A 9,278-nucleotide genomic window follows, 5' to 3' on the forward strand; every position below is an offset into this window, starting at 1 on the left:
GGATCATGTAAGATAAGACTATCGAAAAGTGAATGTTTACGAAATAAGTTGTATTTTTATCAAAATTTTGTAAATTTGGAGCTTTATAACTTCAAAAAGTACTTCACCAAAATACATTTGATTCTAATGTTTTGGGAAGCTCTCGAGGTGAGCTACAAGAATATGTAATAAAAAGATAGGGAGTACCATCTAAAAAAATTGAAGTAACCTTTACGTGACCTTCAAATGACTCTCCAAGGTCAAATCAATGGTACCCTCTTATGGCCCCCTCGAAACCATACAAAACGTGTCTGAACCATTTTTCTCTAAAATAAAAAAAAAGAGATATATTTGGGGTGGACACTTAAAATGGGACACCCGTATATATATATATAATATATATATATATATATATATATTATATAGATTATCGAAACGTTCGAAGAGATCAAACTGTATTTTATTCAAACTGTAACTTACATAGCTGAAAAAACGACTCGACTGAAATACAGGGGAAAATTCTTGGAACTTACATCGTACGATATTTCTGTATCATTGTTAACACATAATTGTTCTAATTCTCCTAATTCCAGCGTAGAGTGACCGCCTTCTTTATTATTTGGGCGTCTTGGATCTTGTTGTAATCTTCTATATAATAAACTTACAGGCATCATTAGATTATGTGATTATATGTGACAATATTACAAAATATCTATTATTGTAATAGGTTTATATTTTATCTTAAAATACACGAATAAAAAGAGATTTACTAACCCCTTTGAAGAATTCATTTCCAGGTGGATAGAACCAGGTGGCGATTCTTCAATTTCTGTGAGGAGATTTAATTCATTTAATACTTCTGCCTCTGTATCTGTATCAACATCTTCCGCTAGAAGGGGATAGATGCCTGAAAAATAAGAAATTATGTTAACAAATAGCGTGAACAATATCATTAAAAACGCAAGATGATGGTAAGCGTTACTTTATTTGGTTTGGTATCTGTATTTGCATCATAAATTTCATCCTCTCCATCTCCTTCTTCCTCTTCCATGTCCATGTTTGTATGTCCCAAAAATTCAAAATTCGCTATAGCAGCTGCTTCTGTATCTAATATCATTGCTTCTGCTATAGAAGGTGGCTGTTGCTGGAACAATTAATTATATATAAATGTATAACAGAATCGTAACTATCGTAATGCAGCTTAATTCTCTCTAATTAAGTTCGTATTTTACCTTTTTCGGATGTCCTTCGAAGTATAAGACTTACATCGGATGATTCTTGTCTGTTCTGTGTTCCCTCATTTCCATTTAATACTGGAGTATTCATTTCATCTGAGTCTGTATTATTATAATATGTCCCACCGCGTATATTTCATTTCTCGCCTTTCGTCATGAGTCACTGCGCAGGCGTGCTCCACGAGAATGAGAGTCACGGCGGAGCAGTGACTCTCATTCTTCTCGAGTCGGGATGCTTTCCGAAAGTTGCAAAAAAAACGGTCACAAATCTTTATGCTCGCGATCGTGCACTCGTGAACTAAAAGGTATGTGCACCGATTTTTTGTTGACTTCGGAACGCGCTCCAACTTGAGGAGAAAGACAACCACTGCTTCATACGTCAGCGCTGTCACTTATTACGAGAGCAGAAGGATGGCATACACGAGTGTCAAATAAGTAGTGATTGTGGCGTAGACACAAATGTCTTGGAGACTTTGAGTTATGATTGAAGAAATGAAGAAAACAAAGAGTGAAGAATGAAGAAGAGTGAAGAATGAGTGAACAAATTGTGAAGAAAAGTGGCAAAAGGCTTCATAAAATTTGTAAAACAGCATATTAAAGGAGAGTATTAATTGTCTAATAATATTTTAAGTGAAAAATATTTTTAAATTTGAGTGTAAGTTAAAAAAGTTATAAACCATAATTTCTTTAATGTTAATAAATTTATCATCGACGTTGAATGAATATATATGTATAATGCTATTATTTCCATAGGTGAGGAATTATATTATTGTGTTCAGCAGAAGTAAGCACCCATACAGCACAGGTAGATTCTAAGCAGATTCTCAGTATATCGCAACCGTAAATTGCGATTATTCCATGAATATTCGAAATACGTATTGTAATATTTTGAGAATATACTGAGAATGTTCCTATGTCCGCTTCCGCAGTCTACTCAGTATATACTGAGAATATTTCGTATTATATTGTAGGTATATCTAAATAATATTTTAATAATATTACTAGTATCGATTAGAAATATTTCCTAGTTTATTGTTAGTATATTTGTAGAATATTTATATAATATATAAATATTCTGCAGGTTTTTTTGGGAATAATGAAATGACAAATTGGTTATATATATATTATAATATATATTTTTTAAATTAGTTTAACATATAAATGAACTCTTAACAACTTGTACTGCCTTTATAAACTATAAACTTTATAAATTATAATATCAGGTGTAGTAAAAAGAAATCCATTATTTTTCCAATAGATGGCTTTAGTTATCTGTATCTCGCGTTGTATAAGTCCGATCGGGTTCCACTAGATGGCGTTAGAAAGATGAGATTTCGTACTAAAAAAACTTTTCTGACAGTTTTGTGATTAGTTGATTCAGTTTTGTTTGAGCGCGCGTCAAAGATTGACACTAGCAAAGAGAAAATATTTTACAGCTATATTTTACAGTTTTTCTTCGATAAAGGCGAAAACGCAAGCCAGGCGGCTGAAAATATGAATAGTGTTTATGGTCCTGATACTGTAACAGCCAATCACGCGCAATTTTGGTTTCGTCGATTCCGTTCCGGTAATTTCGATGTCAAAGATGCACCACGCACTGGAAGGCCAATTGTCGAAAATATCGATAAAATCATGGACATTGTCGAGTCCGACCGTCATGTAAGCACTGTTTCGATTGCCCAAGAGCTAAAGATTACACAAAAAACTGTTTGGAATCATTTGAATAAGACTGGATACAAAAAGAAGCTCGATGTATGGGTGCCACACGAATTAACGCAAAAAAACCTCATGGACCGAATTTCCATCTGCGAATCGCTGCTGAATCGCAACAAAATCGACCCATTTCTGAAGCGGTTGGTCACTGGTGATGAAAAGTGGATCACTTACGACAACGTCAAGCGAAAACGGTCGTGGTCGAATCGCGGTGAGCCGGCGGAAACGGTGGCCAAGCCAGGATTGACGGCCAGGAAGGTTTTGCTGTGTGTTTGGTGGGATTGGCAGGGAATTATCTACTATGAGCTGTTCCCCTATGGCAAAACTCTTAACTCGGAACTGTAGTGTCAACAATTGGACCGTCTGAAGGAAGCAATCGCCCAGAAGCGGCCAGTTTTGGCCAATAGGAGAGGAATTGTGTTCCATCAGGACAACGCCAGGCCACACACATCGATAGTGACTCGCCAGAAGCTCCGGGAGCTTGGTTGGGAGGTTCTTATGCATCCACCTTATAGTCCAGACCTGGCAAGTGATTACCATCTGTTCCTGTCCATGGCGAACAATTTTGCTGGTGAAAAATTCGCTTCAAGAGAGGCTTGTGAAAATCGACTGTCTCAATTTTTTGCCAATAGGGACGAGGGCTTCTATGAGAAAGGCATAATGAAATTACCTTCAAAATTGCAACAAGTTATCGAACAAAACGGCGCATATTTGATCTAAATCGGATCATTCTAACTATGGTAATTAAAGCCTTCAATTTCATGCAAAAATAATGGATTTCTTTTTACATAACCTGATATATATATATGTATCTTCATAAATTATATATATATGTAAAATCTAAAATAACTCAATTATTTTTTGTTTTTTTGCACGTTCCTTTGCATGAGCCAGCCAGATCTTGATGGGAGCAGAAATTTGTTCATCTGTTGCAGTTATATGCGACTTTCTTATCACACCTGGAATATAAAATTTAAAAATCAGTGTAATTAGAGAGAGAGAGAGTGTGTGTTTTCTTTAAATAAATATCTGTTCTCATTTAAGTTGCTTAAAAGAAAGTTGAAAAATTTTATGTTAATGTAAATATATAAATAAAGAGATTACTTAAATATTTGTTTAAACATTTGGTAATTATTTAGAAAAGGCATACCGCCTCCGATTTTGCTAAACGTATCATATATATTTTGACTCATGGAAACCGGATCCAAAAGTAAAAATAGTTATTCAACTCTATAAAGCAAAAAAAAATTGTTAAAGATAGAGGTATGATAGGTTAGGAAACCTGTCATTGCAAGGTAAAGTTTCTTCGTTGTACTTACTGTATTAGTGTAGCGCAGTATACAACTTAACTTTTATAATTATTGTACATAAGATAGAACTTATTTTGAATTGTACAAAAAATAACTTCTATCTTGTGTACAATAATTATAAAAGGATATATCTTTAAATTTTCGCCTTATATGTACTAAAATGGCAGATTCTAAAAAGGTTAGCAAAGGCCCCTACACAAGGGAGAGTGTATCATTAATCAGAAGCAGAAGAATGTAAGTATATGCTATCTCATTATGTAGGACTGATCTTGTTCCTCTTGTTACGCAATAAAATAACATATGCTATGATTCTTCCGCTTTTGATTCATGATACATTCTCCTTTGCATAGGAGCCTTTGCTAATCTTTTCAGAATCTGTCATTTTAATATAAGGTAGACTCATCACTTTAGTAAGGCAAAGATTTAAAAATATATTCTTTTGCAATTATTGTACACAAGATAGGTCTTATTTTAAATTGTACACAAAATAACTCCTATTTTATGTACAATAATTATAAAAGAATATATCTTTAAATCTTCGTCTTACTAAATCAATGAGTCTATCATACATTAAAACGACAAATTCTGAAAAGATTAGCAAAGGCCTCTATGCAAGGTGACATGTGACAAAATTATTTATATAAATATTCTTAATTTAAGTATATGTAATTGTTATACTGCACTGCATTACAATAAGTATAACGAACAGACTTTACCTTGCAATAACAAGTTTCTTAACCTATTATATTCTATCTTAAACAATATTTTTCTCGCTTTGTACAGCCGAGCAATGATTTTTAATTCAGATTCGGCTTCTACATGTGAAAATGAATCAAATGAGAGTTTTAGCAAAATCAGAGGCGGCGTGCCTCTTCTAAATAATTACCAATTATGCTATTAATTAAAAACTAAGATTTACAATTCTGTATATATATTCTGATTGTATATTTTACTTATATATAATTACTTTACACAATTGTAAGTTGCTGAAGATATTTTTCTTTTTCGCTCCATACCAGCTGTATTCCATGGCTAATTCATTGCTGAAGATTTGTCTCATTAATCTTATGATATTTTTAAATCCTCGCATACAACTCGAACCAATTGTTTAATCTGAAATGTAAGTATAGAGTTAATATTAATTCAATATTTCGTCTAATGACATTTATTAATTTATATATGTTATGACTCTATGGATCCTCTCTGAGACTATCTTTATTTAATTATGTCAAAAGTGAAAAATTGCACGACAAAAATTATTACAGCGTACGTTAAAATAAAAAGATATGTCTATTAAACAACAGTTTCTCTTCCAATCGAGTCAAAAAAATATGTAAAATGTTCCGAATATTTTCCTGTTATTATGATAATGAATAGTTATATAATTAAAGTGTTAAAATACAACTTAGGTTTTAATCTATGTTTTTGTAATTTTTATTACGTTGCTTAACAGCTATATTAAATAATAAACAGATGTAAAGTACCAAATTTTTTCTATAAGTTGAGTCATTCTTTAACTTTGTTTCTATTACTTCAAGTTCATTGTCACTTTTAACTGGTAAATTCTGAAAAATGTCATCTTCCCCTTCTTCTGTGTCAATAGTAGGAACTGACCGTTTATGCAAAAGAAGTTTTACATTTCTGTCTACTGCATTGACTTTCATTTTTAAAGATATTAATGTTTCAACAACAAATCGGTGAAAATTTTCTGTTCCTGTGAATTAATAAAAATATTACACTCTTATACAGAGTGTTTGATAGCTGATCATGCAGACGAAAGTTGGAGATAGATTGGGTGCAGCCGAGAAAAAAAGTCATGTACCATAATGTCAAATTGGCAATAGTTACCGAGTTATTAATTAAAACATGTGAGCCAACGAGCGCGTAGAGAGCGGAGGGCGGCCGCAGTAAGCACGTAGATATTTGATACAGGCGGAGTCAATGAGTGTCGATAGGCGAGCGCGCGCGGCGAGGGGCAACGTAAGCGACAAGAGGCGATCGCGCGCGACGAGGAGCGAGCGAGCTTTTTCTTTATAGCTTTTTCCTTATAGCTCGCTCGCTCTTCGTCGCGCTCGCTCGTCTTTTGTCGCTTGCGCTCGCTCGCTCCTCGTCGTTCGCGCTTGTTCGCTCCTCGTCGCGCGCGATCGCCTCTTGTCGCATACGTTACCCCTCGTCGCGTGCGCTCGCCTACCGTCACTCGCTGACTCCGCCTGTATCAAATGTCTATGTGCTTACTGCGGTCGCCCTCCGCTCTCTACGCGCTCGTTGGCTCACATGTTTTAATTAATAACTCGATAACTATTGGCAATTTGACATTATGGTACATGACTTTTCTTCTCGGCTACACTCAATCTATCTCCAACTTTCGTCTGCATGATCAGCTATCAAACACCCTGTATAAATATATTGATAAGCCGCAAAATCAATAAATTTGAATAAAGAAGAGATAACAATAAACTGTCGAGACAATGTAAAATTATAATTTAATATATAATAATAATATTTCTATTTGTGCTTGTTCACTTCTGTAGTCGAAAACATTTCCACAAAAGCATTCTCAAATAAAAATGAATCACATGTACCAAATCAAATAAAAAATATATAAAAGTTACTAATATACCTTGACAATTACCAATGTCCAGATCACTAGTTTGTTGTTTGCTTGTACTCGGTACATTTTCGTAATTTTTATTAATTACATAATGCTCCGTTTGCATGTTATGCTTCGGTCGCTTGTGAAACAAATCTTGTAGAAAATCATCTTGTTGCAATACTAAAAATAACAAAAGAATTGTTTATTACATATTATCTGATCATGAATGTTTCATTAATATGTAATAATAATGCTTCTATTTATACTTGCTTACTTCTGCAGTCGGAAACATTTCCACAAAAGCATTCTCAGATAAAAATTAATCACATGTTCCAAATCAAATAAAAAATATATAAAAGTTACTAACATACCTTGACAATTACCATTGTCTAGATCACTAGTTTGTTGCTTGCTTGTGCTCAGTAAATTTTCATAATTTATATTAACATTACATTTATTACATTATTCTCCGTTTGCATATTATGCTTCGTTTGCTTGTGAAACAAATCTTGTGAAAAATCATTTTGTTGGGATACTAAAAATAACAAAAGATTTGTTTATTACATATCATCTGATCATGGATGTTTTATTATATATCATCAGATTATAACTTTTTTGTGTACCTTGTTTTGTTTCTTTAATATGCTTCGCTGGTTGTTTTGAAATTTTTTTTGGCACATTTTCCAATAATTATTATATGGATTAAGGAGGAAAATTGAGACGCAGTCTGAATAACTTTGAAGCGTCATGTCGGGGAACCGGACCTGAGCCCCGCCATGTCGTCAACAGACGACAGGTCAGCCGCCGATAACAGCTCCAAACAGCTTTCGCTGCTGTCAGTCTTCCGATGGGGATCCGGACTACGACCCCGGAGTCTGGACCCACTCCGTGCAGCAATGTCGGAGAGACCGCTCCCGCCGGGGAGTGAGTCGAGCGGACCCCTCGGGGAAGAAGAAAGGGGTGCCGCGCACCGAGGGAGAACGAACCCTGGGAAACATCGGCCAGAAGCGCGGTCCCTACCGGGGGACTCGCGACGTGAGCCCTCGGCAGGAAGAGGGGCGGCCACGCTCCGGGGGACACCAACCCTCGTCGGAAGACGAGATGCGTCTCTCCCACCGGGGGGAAGGCGACGCGGATCCCCGGAAAGAAGAGGGACCACCCAACGAGGGAACGGGGCTGACCAGGGGCAACGGCGCCAAATCCTCGGGCAGGACGCCTGGTATAAATAGGCCTGGCCCCCTCTCTAGTAAGAGAGGGGGACGGGTTTCCGGTGGAAGGGACGCGAACGCGGGCGCAACCGGTAAAGGGGGAAAGCCGGTAATAATATCGAACGTCCTCCTTTCGCAAAGGTCAAGGGTGGAGAGGGACGAGTGTGGCAGATTCGTCTCCTCTACCACACTGAAATCCACCAACAACACCGGCAAGGATCTCGCGTCTCATAAACCCGAACCCGTAAAAACGAAGGCCCTTGTCTCCAACGAGGCCGGAGTTAGCGGGTTGGGGACTCAGAACAGGGGGAAGAGAAGGAGGGAGACGACCAGCGGGAGTTCCATCGTCTCCCTAAGGGACTCGTCTCCCAAGAAACAGGACACCCCGGAACCTGTCCTTGTTAGAAAGAGGGACCCGAGGGGGAGGAAGCCCACCACCGGTCTAGGGGTGGGCCTCAGAGAGAAGAGGGAGGCAGAGGCAGCCAGGAAGAAAATAGAGAAGAAAAAATGTCTGGAGAAGGAGATCGAGGACCTCCTCAATACCGGCATCCTGAGATCCCTGGCTGACAGAAGGCCAATGGAGAAGGTGTATAAGGATGCAAGTTCTGCCACACTCCTGCGGGAAGCCTCCACCCCAGAATTGGCCCTGGAGGCGGGCCGGGCGCTCGGGGCACTGAGACTTGTGGCACGAAGGTCAAACACTCTCAAGGGGACCTTCGTGTCCCTCATGAACCGGGCGGTAGGCTTCTCCGAGGCCATCCTACAAACCCTAATGGTTAGGTTTGCGGCCACAGACGGTAGGACGGACGAGCGGTCAAACCTGGAGGCGGAAATGAACGGGATGAGAGAGGAAAACAAGAGACTGAGGATAGAGAATAGAAAGCTGCTTGAAGAAGAGAACGCGACTAAGCTATCCTCCTCAGTCGCACCGGACCTCTCTCATCCCGATCTGCACCAACGTCGCAGAACATTTGCGGAGGTTGCTCCTCGGCTTCGGATGCTGAGGCAAAGGGAACATCGAAGTGGAGAACGAGGGAGATGAAGAGGAGGAGAGTAACAAGGACCCCAATCTTGGAGTCCTCCTCCAACTCCTCAGTGGAGGCAAATACGAAAATCGCCGTTTACGACGATAACATGGACCTCTACAGGCGGGAGGAGGCCATCGTTCCAGTGGCGGTCAAAAGACCCCCATTACAGGGAGTTCAGAAGGATCTGGACGAATCCCTGGCACTCCGAAACT

General features: G+C 38.2%; 1 long non-coding RNA gene across 1 annotated transcript; it reads right to left on the reverse strand.

Annotated features, from left to right (window-relative positions):
* Positions 1-3,756: 3,756 nt before the first annotated feature.
* LOC112589882 (uncharacterized) lies at positions 3,757-4,353 on the reverse strand. The gene is made up of 3 exons (XR_003113835.1): positions 4,247-4,353; positions 4,098-4,157; positions 3,757-3,886 (listed from the first exon to the last, which is right to left on the reverse strand). It is a non-coding gene; the product is annotated as an uncharacterized LOC112589882 (long non-coding RNA).
* Between the last annotated feature and the right edge of the window lie 4,925 nt (positions 4,354-9,278).

The sequence above is a fragment of the Harpegnathos saltator genome, unplaced genomic scaffold (assembly GCF_003227715.2).
Source record: "Harpegnathos saltator strain DR-91 unplaced genomic scaffold, Hsal_v8.6 scaffold645, whole genome shotgun sequence".
Classification (NCBI taxonomy): Eukaryota; Metazoa; Arthropoda; class Insecta; order Hymenoptera; family Formicidae; genus Harpegnathos; species Harpegnathos saltator.